This window comes from Bubalus bubalis, chromosome 1 (genome assembly GCF_019923935.1).
Source record: "Bubalus bubalis isolate 160015118507 breed Murrah chromosome 1, NDDB_SH_1, whole genome shotgun sequence".
NCBI lineage: Eukaryota > Metazoa > Chordata > Mammalia > Artiodactyla > Bovidae > Bubalus > Bubalus bubalis.
The window spans coordinates 135414799-135431881 of record NC_059157.1 but is presented as its reverse complement, the minus strand read 5'-3'; the positions used below and the strand labels follow the sequence as shown (position 1 = coordinate 135431881).

General features: G+C 43.6%; 1 long non-coding RNA gene across 1 annotated transcript in view; it reads right to left on the bottom strand.

Moving 5' to 3' along the window:
• Window positions 1–16073, bottom strand: part of LOC123334036 — a 33995-nt gene extending 17922 nt beyond the window's left edge. The window contains exon 1 of the long non-coding RNA XR_006551778.2: window positions 13627–16073. This is a non-coding gene — a long non-coding RNA (uncharacterized LOC123334036). The remainder of the gene's footprint in view (window positions 1–13626) is intronic.
• Between the last annotated feature and the right edge of the window lie 1010 nt (window positions 16074–17083).

Genomic DNA, 17083 nt, shown 5'->3' with positions numbered 1-17083 from the left:
TAATACCAGTGAATCTACATGCAAAACAGAAACAGGCTCACAGACACAGAAAACAAACTTACCCTCCCAGAGGGGAGAGGTAGTGGGGGAGGGACAAATTAGGAGGATGGGATTAACAGATACAAACTACTACATATATGACAGACAAGCAACGAAGTTTCACTGTGTAGCACATGGAATTATAAACATTATCTTTTAACAACCTATAAAGGAAAATAATCTAGGAAAAAACTCTCCAAGTGCTGTATACCTGAAACACAATATTCTAATTCAACTAGAGTTCAATTTTATTTATTTTTTTTTTTAGAGTTCAATTTTAAAAAATTAAGGGGGATAAAAGCAATGATCACTTAATTATTCCTCTCGTCATTGTTTTATCTTGTCTCATTTGTTATCACTATTTACTATTTCTTTGAGTCACCATATGAAAAGTACCAGACAATGTAAAAAGAAATATTTTTCAAATATTTTTAAAACTCAAGCCAAACATTTCCTTTACTGCTGTTTAGTATTTTAGATTATATTAATTGTCAAAAGTTGTTCAAGTGAATAGACATAGACGAACAAACTAGTTGTAGCTGTTTACTGTCACTATAACGATAGTCAGCAAGCAACAATACCTCTCTACTAGACAATAATAGACATTTACTTAGATCATGCCTCTGCTGAAGGTTGCGGTGTCTAAGCTGCCGGTCTAACTAGTACCATTTTTCCACGTAGCCACCAACCTCTTCCTGGGATCAACAAGCTATCCTAAGCAGATTTCTCATGACGGCAGAAACCCACAAGGTTTCTTATAACCTAGGCTCAGGACTGGCATAGTGACATCCTCACCTCATCCCACTGGCCAGAACAAGTCACAGGGTCACACTCCACAGTCAAGGGGCAGGAAGTGAGACTGCAAAGTCACACAGCAAAAAGCAAGGCTGCAGGGACCGATGAAGAGCTGTGATCCGTGAGACATGTGTGCACACATTTGAACTTCAAAGCACCTTTGCACTTCTACAGGATATACATTTTAATACTTAATCGTGACAAACATCCTAGGAATTAGGTATCATCACTGTTGCCTTTTAAGAATGACAAAGCTGAGTCAGGACATCCTACTTGCTCAATGTCAGTTTGGAAGTGGGAGAAGAAGGACTTGAATCTAAGCCTGTCTCCAGAGGCTTTTCCTCTGACCATGTCTGCATTATTAAATTTGCTTAGTGGTAATGGTTATGGCCTCATAAAATTCAGTCCCTATTGTCCGTGGTATAGGACTGTAGCTACTAGGAGGCTGCAGCCCAAATATCAGGCTGGTGTCCCCTCCCCCCAAAATGCAGATGTTGAAACCTAAGCCCTAATGTGATGGTATCTGGAGATGGGGCCTTTGGGACATGATTAGGTCATGGGAACAGAGCTCTTATGAACCGCATTAATGTCCTTATAAAAGCGACCCCAGAGAGCTCTCTCTCTCACTCCTCCACCATATGAGGACACAGTGAGAAGACAGCACCTCTGAGTCCAGAAGCACGTCCTCACCAGACATGCAGCCTGCTGGCCCCTTCATCTTGAAGTTCTCAGACCCCAGAACTGTGCGAAACAAACATCTGTCGTATAAACCACCCAGTCTCTGGTATTTTTGTTACAGCAGCCCACATGGACTAGGACACCAGGCCCCACCACAGGGAAGCTCAAAAGACATACTTCTACCAACAAAAGTGAGCAGAAGTGATGTGTGCCATGTCCAGGCCGAGACAGTTTTCTTGTTGTCTTTTTCTGGCCGTAGCTTGCGAGATCCTAGTTCCCTGACCGGGGTCTCCTGTATTGGAAACATGGAGTCTTAGCCACTGGATCACCAGGGGAGTCTCCCAGGCCAAGACTTTTTAAAAGAAAGCCTTCCTCCTGCACATTTGCTTTCCCCTTTGAACAGGATGAAGACAAGGCTGTCCAATGAACTTTTGGAAATAATGGTTGTATCCCACATCTGCATTGTTTCATAGGGTATCCACTAGCCCTAAATAAATATGCAATATATGTTTAGTACAACTGCAGGCTTAAATCTTTAACAGGGTCTAATGCCTCTAATAAAGCAATTCTAATTAATTTAAGTTTGTTGTGGAATTCAGCACACTGAGATTGAAAACAGATGGAGAGGAACTGAAAAACATAAATGTTCCCTAAATTGGTAGAACTGTCTGGCAGAGGTCAAATACTGGCCAGTATTTTGGTAAGCAAAATAAGGTATCTAAAAGAAACAAACTCCTGATAGAGTTACAGTTTGATATTTCCAGTTCCCTTCAGCCTGGGTAACAAATTAAAGTCTCTTTTACTACAGAATTAATTTGCCTCTCTCACTGGTAAATAATTTATCATTTTGAGGCAAACTGACATACAGTGTGCAGGCATTAAAGCCACCTTTTCTAAAATCCACTGGTTCCTTGGAGCCGTTGTATTTTTTATTGATATTTATTGTAAGAACCCAATACTCCTAATGGTTGTGAAACTCAGCTGGTCTGCACACTTTCAAAACAAATAATGCCAGAGTAGCTCTCAAACACCACTACCATCCATCACTTGAAAGACAGTTACTGTGACCAGGGCCCTGCTTTATGGATGGCTGTATGCTACAGTTCTAGAAAACAAGCTTTTATCTTTCCAGTGGTGTGGTGGAAAAACTTGGAACAGATGCCCTCGACTGGCTAACATTTTAATTGTGAAAGGTGGAGAGGATTTTGATCCACTGCTTACTTTCATACTAGCGCATGTAGAAAGTGAAAGTCGCTCAGTTGTGTCCAGCTCTTTGGGACCCTATGAACTATACAGTCCATGGAATTCTCCAGCCCAGAATACCAGAGTGGGTAGCCTTTCCCTTCTCCAGGGGGTTCTTCCCAACCCAGGGATCGAACCCAGGTCTCCTGAGTTGCAGGTGGATTCTTTACCAGCTGAGCAACCAGGGAAGCCCAAGACTACTGGAGTGCATAGCCTATCCCTTCTCTGGGGGATCTTCCTGAACCAGGGATCGAACCCTCATTTCTTGCATCTCCTACGTTGGCAGGCAGATTCTTGACCACGAGTGCCACCTGGGAAGCTCCTGTGACTGGGAGGCAGAATCAACTCATATTGTGACTCCTTCTATTAGTTGAGTGGTCACAAGCAGTCACCTCCCTGAATCTCATTTTCCTTCTTCACATGAGGATTAAAGGGACTAGTGCAGATAAAGTGTGTAGCGCATAGTAACTGCACACTGAATAGTATTCCATATATGTAGCTGTTGTTTCTGGAAACTTCTCCATCCTCTCCCACCACCCCCCCAAAACTGTATGCATGCCCCTTATGCATACAGATTTCAGTACCACATGGCAACTTATTCATTTTTAAAACCTCAAAATTCATTCAACCAAAAACATCCTCATAACATAATAGAGACATTTCAGGAAGCAGATGAAAAGGGCTTCCTTTTCATCTAACAGTATACACAGGTGGCTCTGGTTATGATTCAGAAAAATGGGAGACAAGTAGGTCTTAGCCAGATAGCTCTGTCTGTTACCTGGGACAGAAACTGCTACTTTCCTTTCCTATGCTAATACTTTCAGTCATAAACCTCATACCCTTTTTTTATCTTGTAGAACAAAATCATCATGACCTCTGAATAGATGATGGACGCTGGGCCCTCCACCTTTCTCCCATTTGCTACCTCAGATGCAAGTGATCTGTACTTTTGTCATATGCTTAAGACATAGATGTTGGACATGACCAAGTCTGGCCTGACCTGAAGCTTTCTCCAGGTCCAAATCCAAGACCTTGCTTTGATCAGGACTCTCAAATATTGAATGCCTGGTGCTTACTGAGGATCTATCAGCACACTGGGTGAGATCACAGAAAACGAATGTGCCATTCCGCAGCCTCACTTGGTGGTGATTTCAAATCAATTTGCAGTGATTTCCCTGCAAATCATTCTCCGCCTCCTCCTTGCTGAGTTCTGGTTCAGAGTTATGAGAAAGCTGTCAAACACTGAGAGGAGTGTTTAAGATGTTACCGTGCAGACAGAGGCTCACAGCCTATAAGCATTTATAAAGTATTTCTTCTATGATCTGGGTCTCAGTGGGTTATGTTTGTCCAGGACAAACCCTTCCATCAAGTTTTCTAAGATTCTTCAATTGATCTGTCATCGCTGCTTTCAGCCAGGGCTCCTGAGGAGGAGAGTTTCTGAGAGAGGGAAATACAAGAACGCCAAGCCACGCATGGCAAACACAGCTGCCCAGCAGGTATTTGTGCCCCTTTGTCTAAGTGAAGAACTAGCCCGGAACTTTTTCTCTCCTGCTTGCCCCCTCCCCGAGGGAGGAGATGCAAAGATGTAGCATGTGACTTTTCCTACAAAGGGGATGTGAACAGAGAAAAATGTGTCACTTCGTGGCTGAGATAGTTAAAAGACAGTGCGCCTTCTCCACACTCCTCTGGATGTCTAAACTCAGGGTCACATTGGAAGACACACGTCAAATATGGTGGAGCCACTAAATGCAATAATTCTGAATCCATGAATCACTGCTCAGAGGAGAGGAGATTGCCTCGCCGGGTATTCTCCACACTGAACTGTTTAGTGAGTGAGAAATAAACTGAAGCTACTGCAGAAGCCGGTGTTAGCGTAACTAATAGCATGAGTTTTAAAAGGGAAAATAAACAGTACAATCCTATAACTGGCAGCTAGCCACTGTTGTAGTGTACATAGGTAGAAGAAACAATTTAATTGTATTAAGAGGTACCTAGCTCACATATGTCTGGTGAGAATGTAAATTGGTACAACTACTGTGAAAAACTGGCAAAATCTACTAAAGCTGAATCTTTGAATATCCTGTGACCCCAGCTATATATAATTTCATCAAGTGGTGCAGGAAGGCTGGTTTTGTATTATTATTACATTTAAATTTTTAATGATATTAGCTGATTGCTGAAATACATTTCTAAAATTTTCTGTTCTCTCAAAAAAAAAGGAAAAAGAAACTGTAGACTCAAAGGAAAAAGAAGTCCAAAAGTGCATCCTTCTTGCCTGAAGTCAGGAGAACCTCTGAAGCAGCTGAGAGAAATGAATTTAGAATCTGTATGTGAATGATCAACACAAATCAAGACAGCCTAGAATTCCTTATTATTCCATAAATGGCCCACTGTATACAGATTACCTACTTTGTCAAATTATCATTCATCTAGGAGTACCAACAAGAAATGTATTTAACAATAAAAATTCTATGGTAATTTCACACTCAACAACGCCATTTGTTCATAATTTCAATATTAGATATGATTGAATATGATTAAATGTGGTCTGTGCTTTCCAAAACGAGTTGCATGATGGATCTAAATGAACTCATTAGTAGCTAATGCTGTAGAGATCTTTCTAAATGCTAATGTTTAGCTGCCTTTGGCTCATTAATTAATTTAAAGATTGTATAATTATCAAAGCTTTCCATTCAAGTATGTCTACCACTTTTTATTATTGGATGATGCTTATTTGCATGTGAGCATAAAAAATTAAATTATGTCACCCAAAGCCATGGAACACAATACCAAATCATACAGGCCATGCATTTATTTGCAAAGGAAAAAAGCAAAGTCAGAGGGGGATGTTCACTTGAACACATGAGTTGAGACCTCTACAAATTCTTGTCTCCAAAACAGGAGTGATGAAAACAAAAGCAGGGGTGGACAAGCTGTCAAATGTTGCAAGAACATGAGTAAACCCAATGCATGGAAAAGAAGGGGAGTCTGGTCTAATTTGAAATTAGACAGCCTCATCCTAAAAGTCTACTGTGGGCAGGGGGTGGAGGGTGGAATCCAAGGTGATAGGAATATTCTACATTTCAATTCTTTCAGAATCTGATCACTGGAGTCTACTTTAGAAGGCTTTAAGATCACAAGAGGCTGTTATAAAATTAGAACAACTGAAGCACAATGAGTCACTTTTAGGTACTTAACGATTTTCTTTCACACTCAGGGCAAGATTCAGTGCTAGTTGCCAACAGAAGGGCAACTGAGTCTAGTGTTCATTCTGCGTCACCGTCACCATCACCACACATCTGAGCACAGTCGATGGAGACTAACTAAGGTCACCATCCCACACTTAGGAGTCAAGGCAAGAAAGTGTTAGAGGCACTGGCGGGGGGCAGGGGGGCGGGGGGAGAAGTGAACTGGGAGGGGTTCTGACAGATCCCACACCGGAAGCCCAGCTACTTCCCCAAGATTTCCATCATCAGGAAACCTCCTTGTAAAATAAGGGTAATACAGTGAGGACAGAATTATAAATAAGTATTTTTTTTATATTTATTTTTATTTCTTTGGCTGCACTGGGTCTTAGTTGCAGCACGTGTCATGTTAGCTGTGGCAGGTGAATGCTTATTTATGGCATCCTGGATCTAGTTCTCTGTCTTAGCCACTGGACCACATGCTGCTGCTGCTGCTGCTAAGTCGCTTCAGTTGTGTCCAACTCTGTGCGACCCCATAGACGGAAGCCCACCAGGATCCCCCGTCCCTGGGATTCTCCAGGCAAGAACAATGGAGTGGGTTGCCATTTCCTTCTCCAATGCATGAAAGTGAAAAGTGAAAGTGAAGTCACTCAGTTGTGTCCGACTCTTCGCGACCCCATGGACTGCAGCCCTCCAGGCTCCTCTATCCATGGGACTTTCCAGGCAAGAGTACTGGAGTGGGGTGCCATTGCCTTCTCCCACTGGACCACATAGGAGTCCCTAAATAAATATTTGTAGACTGTAATCTACCTCTGTCTCTGTCAGCAATTGGGTTTATGGATATCACCATACTGTGAAGTATGCAGCTCCCATGGGAAGACATTGGAGTGAGACTTCAACCAGAGGGAGCCAGTCTAAGCAGGACTTTGAGAGATGTCTTCTTACTAACATTTGGTGCATTTTGGAGTGTTTGGGACCTACAGGGGACCTCACATTGATTTGTTCCATTATGCTTGCAAATTACTCAGATGTGCTGGAAGAATTCCTACGGACTAAATTAAAATCTCTGAAAGGAAACACTCAAGATTGTAAATGCTACAGGTGTGGCAGTGCATGAGAACAGTAACCAGGAGAACTACAGAAGGTTTTACCTACTCAGCATTCTATTTTATCTTAACATTCCCCCCAAAGATGGGCTTTCGGGGCTTCCCAAGTGGCACTAGTGGTAAAGAACTTGCCTGCCAATGCAGGAGACACAAGAGACTCAGATTCAGTCCCTGGGTTGGGAAGATCCCCTGGAGAAGGAAAAGGCAACCCACTCCAGTATTCTTACCTGGAGAATCCCATGGACAGAAGAGTCTTGTGGGCTACAGTCCACAGGGTTGCACAGAGTCAGACACGACTGAAGTGACTTAGGACACACATGGGCTTTCAGAATCATGTCTAAGACCTATTTCTCTGGCCTTAATGCTTGTGTCCCCCTAAATTCATGTGAGAAATCCATCTTTCAAGATGACGGCAATAGGAGGTGACCCCTCTGCCCTCATCAATGGGACTCAAGCCATCATAAAAGAGGAGCACACGGCCCCCTGGGCCCTTCTGCCATGTGAGAACACCATGTCATCTGCAAGCTGGCAGAGGGTTCTCACCTCCACTTGCTGGCTGGCAGCCTCCCTCTTGGACTTTCAGCTTCCAGAACTATGAGGAATAAATTTCTATTCATTCAGTTCAGTTCAGTCGCTCAGTTATGTCCGACTCTTTGAGACCCCATGGACTGCAACACGCCAGGCCTCCCTGTCCATCACCAACTCCCAGAGTTTACTCAAACTCATGTCTGTTGAGTCGGTGATGCCATCCAACCATCTCATCCTCTCTCAGCCCCTTCTCCTCCTGCCCTCAATCTTTCCCAGCATCAGGATCTTTTCAAATGAGTCAGCTCTTCGCATCAGGTGGCCAAAGTATTGGAGTTTCAGCTTCAATATCAATCCTTCCAATGAACATTCAGGACTGATTCCCTTTAGGATGGACTGGCTGGATCTCCCTGCAGTCCAAGGGACTCTCAAGAGTCTTCTCCAACACCACAGTTTAATAATATCAGTTCTTCAGCCCTCAGCTCTCTTTATAGTCCAACTCTCACATCCATACATGACTACTGGAAAAACCATAGCCTTGACTAGATGGACCTTTGTTGGCAAAGTAACGTCTCTGCTTTTTAATATGCTGTCTAGGTTGGTCATAGTTTTTCTTCCAAGGAGTAAGCGTCTTTATTTCATGGCTGCAACCACCATCTGCATTGATTTTGGAGCCCCCAAAAAACAAAGTCTGCCACTGTTTCCACTGTTTCTCCATCTATTTGCCATGAAGTAATGGGACCAGATGCCATGATCTTAGTTTTCTGAATGTTGAGCTTTAAGCCAACTTTTTCACTCTTCTCTTTCACTTTCATCAAGAGGCTCTTTAGTTCTTCACTTTCTGCCATAAGGATGGTGTCATCTGCATATCTGAGGTTATTGAGATTTCTCCCAGCAATCTTGATTCCAGCTTGTGCTTCCTCCAGCTCAGCGTTTCTCATGATATGCTCTGCATAAAAGTTAAATAAGTAGGGTGACAATATACAACCTTGACATATTCCTTTTCCTATTTGGAACCAGTCTGTTGTTCCATGTCCAGTTCTAACTGTTGCTTCCTGGCCTGCATACAGGTTTTCAAGAGGCAGGTCAGGTGGTCTGGTATTCCCATCTCTTTCAGAATTTTCCACAGTTTATTGTGATCCACACAGTCAAAGGCTTTGGCATAGTCAATAAATCAGAAACAGATGTTTTTTGGAACTCTCTTGCTTTTTCGATGATCCAGCAGATGTTGGCAATTTGATCTCTGGTTCCTCTGCCTTTTCTAAATCCATCTTGAACATCTGGAAGTTCATGGTTCATGTATTGCTGAAGCCTGGCTTGGAGAATTTTGAACATTACTTTGCTAGTGTGTGAGATGAGTACAATTGTGTGGCAGTTTGAACATTCTTTGGCATTGCCTTTCTTAGGGATTGGAATGAAAACTGACCTTTTCCGGTCCTGTGGCCACTGCTGAGTTTTCCAAATTTGCTGGCGTATTGAGTGCAGCACTTTCACAGCATCATCTTTCAGGATTTGAAAGAGCTCAACTGGAATTCCAGCACCTCCACTAGCTTTGTTCGTAGTGATGCTTCCTAAGGCCCACTTGACTTCACATTCCAGGATGTCTGGCTCTAGGTGAGTGATCACACCATCATGACTATCTGGGTCATGAAGATCTTTTTTGTGTAGTTCTTCTGTGTATTCTTGCCTCTTTTTAATATCTTCTGCCTCTGTTAGGTCCCTACCATTTCTGTCCTTTATTGAGCCCATCTTTGCATGAAATGTTCCCCTGCTATCTCTAATTTTCTTGAAGAGATCTCTAGTCTTTCCCATTCTATTGTTTTCCTCTATTTCTTTGCATTGATCACTGAGGAAGGCTTTCTTATCTCTCCTTGCTATTCTTTGGAACTCAGCATGCAAATGGGTATATCTTTCCTTTTCTCCTTTGCTTTTCACTTCTCTTCTTTTCACAGCTATTTGTAAGGCCTCCTCAGACAGACATTTTGCTTTTTTGCATTTCTTTTTTGGTGGGATGGTCTTGATCCCTGTCTCCTGTACAATGTCACAAACCTCCATCCATAGTTCATCAGGCACTCTGTTTATCAGATCTAGCCCCTTAAATCTATTTCTCACTTCCACTGTATAATCTTTAGGGATTTAATTTAGGTCATACCTGAATAGTCTAGTGGTTTTCCCCACTTTCTTCAATTTAAGTCTGAATTTGGCAATAAGAAGTTCATGATCTGAACCACAGTCAGCTCCTGGTCTTGTTTTGACTGACTGTATAGAGCTTCTCCATCTTTGGCTGCAAAGAATATAATCAATCTGATTTCAGTATTGACCATCTGGTGATGTCCATATGTACAGTCCGGTCTTGTGTTGTTGGAAGAGGGTGTTTGCTATGACTAGTGCGTTCTCTTGGCAAAACTCTGTTAGCCTTTGCCCTGCTCCATTCTGTACTCCAAGGCCAAATTTTCCTGTTACTCCAGGTGTTTCTTGACTTCCTACTTTTGCATTCCAGTCCCCTATAATGAAAAGACATCTTTTGGGGGTATTAATTCTAGAAAGTCTTGTAGGTCTTCATAGAACCGTTCAACCTCAGCTTCTTCAGCATTCAGTTGGGGCATAGATTTGGATTACCATGATATTGAATGGTTTGCCTTGGTGATGAACAGAGATCATTCTGTCGTTTTGAGATTGCATCCAAGTACCGCATTTTGGAGTCTTTTGTTGACTATGATGGCTACTCCCTTTCTTCTAAGGGATTCCTGCCCACAGTAGTAGATATAATGGTCATCTGAGTTAAATTCACCCATTCAAGTCCATCTTAGTTCACTGATTCCTAGAATGTCGACATTCACTCTTGCTATCTCCTGTTTGATCACTTCCAATTTGCCTTGATTCATGGACCTAATATTCCAGGTTCCTATGCAATATTGCTCTTTACAGCATCGGAGCTTGCTTTCATCACCAGTCACATCCACAACTGCGTGTTGTTTTTGCTTTCGCTCCATCCCTTCATTCTTTCTGGAGTTATTTCTCCACTGATCTCCAGTAGCAATTTGGGCACCTACTGACCTGGGGAGTTCATCTTTCAGTGTCGTATCTTTTTGGCTTTTCACACTGTTCATGGGGTTCTCAAGGCAGGAGTACTGAAGTAGTTTGGCATTCCCTTCTCCAGGGAGCTACTTACTCTGTGGTTATTCTGTTCCAGCAGCCTGAATAGACTGACACCTAGTTTCTCTCATCTGGGGCAATGGTCACTCAGGTCACAGGAAAGTTGCAGGACTTAAGCGATGCACACATCTCACTTTAGAAACCAGCCATGTGGGCTTCCCCAGTGGTTAAGACTCAGTGTTTCCAATGTATGGGACACAGCTTCAATCCCTGGTCTAGGAAGATCCCACATGCCGTGGAGCAACGAAGCCTGTGCAGCACAACTACTGATCCCGCCTGCCGCAACTCCTGAAGCCGACACGTAGAGCCTGCGCTCCGCCAGCAGAGACGCCACCGCAGCGAGAAGCCGGCACACCATAACGAGAGCAGTGCTAGAGGTCCCACTCACCGCACCTAGAGGAAGCCCTCACACAGCAATGAAGACCCGGTGCAGGTGAAAAGTAATAATAATAAATAAGCTACATTTAAGGGAAAGAAATCAGTCATGCATAATCCAGAATAGTTTTCATGTGTTCATTCAATAGACATTTACCCATGAAACTCAGAGGAGCAAAATTTGCCACCCCAAAATATCTCTTTGGCATGGGGATTAATTTAGGCTAATTTTTAAAAATTATTCTTTTTTACTGAAATATAGTTGACTTTCAATGTTGTATTAATTTCTCCTGTACAGCAAAGTGACTCAATTACACATACATGTTTTATATTTTACTGTATAGCACAGGGAATTATATTCAATATTCTGTGATAAGCCACAATAGAAAAGAATAGGCTCATAATTTTTAACAAACTGAATACTCCTTTTTCCTTGCTACCTCTCCCTTAACTGCCTAAAAGAATATAGTACAAGGCCTGTTTATAAGGGAGGCCTGTACCAAAGGGAAGTGCTTTGGATGTACCAAACACAGTGGAGTATTTTCATGGTTATACCTTGGTTTTTTTTCTGGGAGGCATCCCCTTGCCCTGAACCGGTGTCTGTGCCTCCGTGTTTCTTCTTGTCCCCTGTCCCTCACGGCCACAGTGGGGTTTGGAGGCGTTTCTTTGGTGAGGCCTCCTCAGGAATGCTCACTTCCTTCTAGACTGCTTCCTATTGCAGTTTTAGGTGCCTGCGGATTACATTAGGACTGAACAATCACAAGTCCATGGTTTGTTTGGCAATAAAGTTTGCTTCAATAAAAGACAGATTTCTGATCTTTTTTATTTTGGTTTGATTAATGTATCAGTAACACCCAGAGTTCTATATTGGCCATTATTTCTTAAGCCCACCTTATTTCCTGGCTTCTGAGCTTAGCCATCACTCTTCCTTGCTTGAAAGGCAACTCCTGGGACTCCCCCGGTGGTCCAGGGGCTGGGATCCATGCTTTCAGTGCAGGGGGCCCAGGTTGAATTCCTGTTCAGGGAACTAGCTCCCATCTGCTGCAACTAAGAGTCTGCCTGCTGCAACAAAAATCACAGATCCAACATTCCACAAATAAGACCTGGCACAACCAGATAAAGTAAAAATCAAAAAAGAAAAAAAAAGGGTCACTCCCTTGCGGCCATCTGACACAACAGACTTAATCTGATCTTTATTGCTAGGACTAATTTCCCTTGTTTGGTTGAGAATCTTTTAATGGGAAGACTTTGAAGAGCACACTTGGTAACCATTTTTTGCCTTTGTGGGATTAATAACAATTGACTTTTCCACCACATGGGTTCTATTATCGTTCTGCTTTTAATTAGCCAATTCTTGCCTGGGCTAATTTCTAATAATCACCTGTGGCAAGCAGCAAAGAACAGCCAACATACAAATAACCTGGCTCCTTCCAACTGCGTTCTCTAGAGCTAATGATTATATAGACATGGGGTCTGTCTTCTAAATATTGAAGACAATCTTACCAAATGTTACCTTGACAGTACAAAGTTCATCAGCTTCCCAATATCTGAAATTTCTGTTTTTCCCACTGCCTACTCTCTAATATCCAATACTTTGGCCACCTCATGCGAAGAGTTGACTCATTGGAAAAGACTCTGATGCTGGGAGGGATTGGGGGCAGGAGGAGAAGGGGACGACAGAGGATGAGGTGGCTGGATGGCATCACTGACTCGATGGACGTGAGTCTGAGTGAACTCTGGGAGTTGGTGATGGACAGGGAGGCCTGGCGTGCTGAGATTCATGGGGTCGCAAAGAGTTGGACACGACTGAGCAACTGAACTGAGTCTCTAATATCTAGGGCAATACCACATATTTAGTGTTTTATAATGTAAGTACTGATATCTGTATTAGAATGACACTGCAAAAACAAGATGCCAAAAATAAGTAACTTCACCAAGACTGACTTCTATTTCTCTCTCATGAAACAGCTGGGGAGATCTAAGCTAGACTCCTCCTCCAGGAGTTCAGGTTCTTTCTACTGTGCTGTTCGGCATCATTGGAGAGCATTACGCTTCCTGTTGAAGCTGGGTCAACATTGCATCAATGTAACAGCTTATGGAGAGGGGAAAAAAAAAAAAAACAACAAAGTCCAAGCTTAGCTGCTTCTATTTTACAAACAGTACTTGGAAGATATACATATTAGTCCTACTTAGGGGTCCACTGGCTCAAATTTCACCATGTGACCAGGAAATAAATGTTGGGAGAGGAGGAGAAAATACTAGGGAGTATCATCTGGCAGCTTCTGGTACCATGGGAAATTTGCAAATCTGATGAAACCCCCTTGGAAAGCTGAACAACCCGACCAATTGTATTTGTCCAAAGATCCACCTTTGCTAGCTTAGGATAAACAAACCTGTTCACAAAGTGTGCCAAATAGAAGACCTCATATGCCCAGATTAGCAGAATGTTTGGTCATTCCCAAACTCCCTGCTCCCATGTTCAAAAATCCCCAGGGCTGTTCATTTACATCCCAAATTACTCTTACCATCACCGATGAAGCCAAAAACTGCACATCTTCAGGCGACCGGAAGACTTCACCAGCATCTCCGCAGGGCCTGGCTATGTTCAAAAAGCTAACAAACCAGGTTTGGTGGCCAATGCGCAGCAATCCAAACCCTGAGATGCCAAGGTTCGCAGCCCAGCGTGGCGCTCTGCCTGCTACATGCACAGGGCTCGTGGAAGAAAGCCCAGGTGCAGCAAGCACTGGGAGAGGTAATTGGAGAGAGGGAAAAGGTGTGGTCATCACCATCTTGCGCAGATGCAACCAAGTTCCTGGCTCCTCCATGAGACATGAGCTCTAAAAAAATAGCAGTTAACCCAAGCAGAAGGTGGAGCTTCAGCCTCTAACATCAAAAGATCACCCAGCAGTCATTGCCCATGCCTATTCAGAGGGTCGGTGGTCTTAATCAGTCTTAATCGGCTGCAGATCCAACTGGACACAGCTGACGCCAAGCTCCTACAACACAGCTAGGGCAAATATCTTATTAACTAGGCTACTTGAGGCTTGGAGAGCATGCTCGTTTTTGTAAAAGCAGTGAAAGGGAGCTTGATCAATGCGAGGCAGGTAGGTTACAGGTATAAATGGATCTGATGATGACTAACCTTGCTCTCAGAAGCTGACAAGCACGTATCGGGTCCATAACTTCAGTGCCGCCAGAAAGCGGGGACTGGCTCGGCCTATTGTCCTCGGCTCACCTCCAGATGGCCGGCAGCAGCTCGGTCCCCCTCCTAAAACCATCTAGGCTTCTTCCGGCCTGGGAGGGTGGATCCAGTTTACTGCCAGTCCTGGTAGGTAAGAAGTCCTCCCCTCACTGGTGCCAATCTCTCACTGTCTCGGGATTTACCTCTTCCCACAATGACCAAGAGTGACAACATCCAGCCAGTCATCACCAATGGGTACAGTCTGGACCCCAGAGCCATGACACAATAAAGGTGAAACCATAGCCTCACCCTTGGTACATTTCCAAACTTTGAGCTATTTTATTGTGTATATGACCATTTTGTTAAGTCAGCCCAATGCCAGACTCAAGCAAGGAGAGGGGGAAATCGTTAAGTAAAGAGGTTTCATTGACTATGATATGAATGCTGCATCTTATGAGATCAACTGCTCGATGTTTCACTCACGCTGGGATAGTACTGTGAGTTCCCTGGAGCTCCAGTGGTTAGGACTCCATGTTTTTTCTTCCAAGGGCACAGATTCAATCTCTGGGCAGGGAACAAAGATTCCACAAGCCTTGTGGCATGTTCCCACCCGCAAAAAAGGATACTACTGTACAACATGCTTGTTTGGCTATTGAGCTCTCAGTAAATAATTTGAGTTTATTCAAGTCGTAGCTGGGTGTTATTTTCTTATTGCATCGTATTTGTTGAATGCCTTTCTTAAGCAGCATAACAGAACACTTTCTGCTTCCATTTCAAGGCCAGATGAAAAGACACAGAATCCACACAGGAAAAGAGTCCTGCTATTTACTGAAATAAAAATACAAGGGAAAGCTAAGCACAATCAGATTTCTGATAAGTTATTCAACACGGTGGTGGGATGCTTGAGAGTAGTGACATTTGATCAGATTCTAGAAGGATAAGGGGTTTGGGGAAGCGGAGATGAGAGAAAACAGCTTCAAATGCAGAGAAAGTAACTTGTAAAGAGGATCAGGAGCAGCGGAACAAAACAAAACAAGACACCATGTCATGCCCCTGGGACAGACATGATTTTGGATCACAGTGGAGAAGTTAAGTGTCAGTGAGAAGTAGGAGATGAGGCTGGGAAAGGAGACCAGGCCAGGCTCTGGAATGATCACAGCTCTATCAAGTTTGAACTCTACCCCTGTAGAGACAGGACAGGAAAGGCAGCATGAGACAGAGACCCCTCCATCTCCCCATTCCATAGTCACATTGCTCTCCTCTCTTCTGTATCCTGTCTGCCTCCCTCTTTTAAAGGTACATATGATGGCATTTTGCACCCACTTGGATGATCCAGGATCATCTTCCCACCTCAGTATCCTTGGTTATATCTGCAAAGTTCTAGGTTCTTGTCATATAAGGTAATATCCACAGATACCAAGGGTTAGGACATGGAAGTCTTTTGGGAAGTCATTATTTGGCCTACCATATAAGGCACTTTTCCAGTAGGGCTTCAGAGATAATTAGAAGTTAGCCTAGGATAAAGATAATTAGAAGTTTCCCTTATAATTAGAAGTTAGCCTGTCTCGCTCTCTCCCTGTGTCTTTCCCTCTCACTGTAGTTCTGGAGGCTTGGTTTGAGACACCTGCATTTGCAGAACATTTAACTGAACTTAGGTGCATCAGTTCAGCGAAGGCAATGGCAACCCACTCCAGTACTCTTGCCTGGAAAATCCCATGGGCAGAGGAGCCTGGTAGGCTGCAGTCCATGGGGTCGCTAAGAGTCGGACACGACTGAGCAACTTGCCTTTCACTTTCCACTTTCATGCATTGGAGAAGGAAATGGCAACTCACTCCAGTGTTCTTGCCTGGAGAATCCCAGGGACGGGGGAGCCTGGTGGGCTGCTGTCTATGGGGTCGCACAGAGTCGGACACGACTGAGCAACTTGCCTTTCACTTTCCACTTTCATGCATTGGAGAAGGAAATGGCAACTCACTCCAGTGTTCTTGCCTGGAGAATCCCAGGGACGGGGGAGCCTGGTGGGCTGCTGTCTATGGGGTTGCACAGAGTCGGACACGACTGAAGCGACTTAGCAGCAGCAGCAGCAGCAGGTGCATCAGTTCTGTTCAGTTCAGTCGCTCAGTCGTGTCTGACTCTTTGCAACACCATGGACTGCAGCACACCAGGCCTCCCTGTCCAACTTCCAGAGTCTACTCAAATTCATGTCCATCAAGTCAGTGATGCCATCCAGCCATCTCATCCTCTGTCATCTCCTCCTCCCACCTTCAATCTTTCCCAGCATCAGGGTCTTTTCCAATGAGTTGGTTCTTTGCATCAGGTGGCCAAAGTATTGGAGTTTCAGCTTCAGCATCAGTCCTTCCAATGAATATTCAAAACTGATTTCCTTTAGGATTCATAGTATGTGAAAAATGAACTATTTTTAAAAAAAACTGTAAATCCACGGCTTTAAACTGAATGTGTCTCTGCAAAAATGAATATGTTGAAACTTAATCACCAAAGTGATGGTATATGAGAACTTTGGGAATTGATTACATCATCAAAATAGCATCCTCATGAATGGGATTAGTGCCCTTACAAAAGAAACCCCAGAGAGCTCCCTTGCAGCTTCCACCGTAGGTGGACACAGCAAGAAGATGGCCATCTATGAACCAGAAAGCAGGCTCTCACAAGACACTGGGTCTGACCTTGGATATCTCAGCCTCCAAAACTGTGAAAACTAAAGGTTTATTGTTTAAGTCACCCTGTCTAGGGAGAGTTGTAGAGTTTTGTTACAGCAGCTGGAGCAGACTAAGACAGTCACC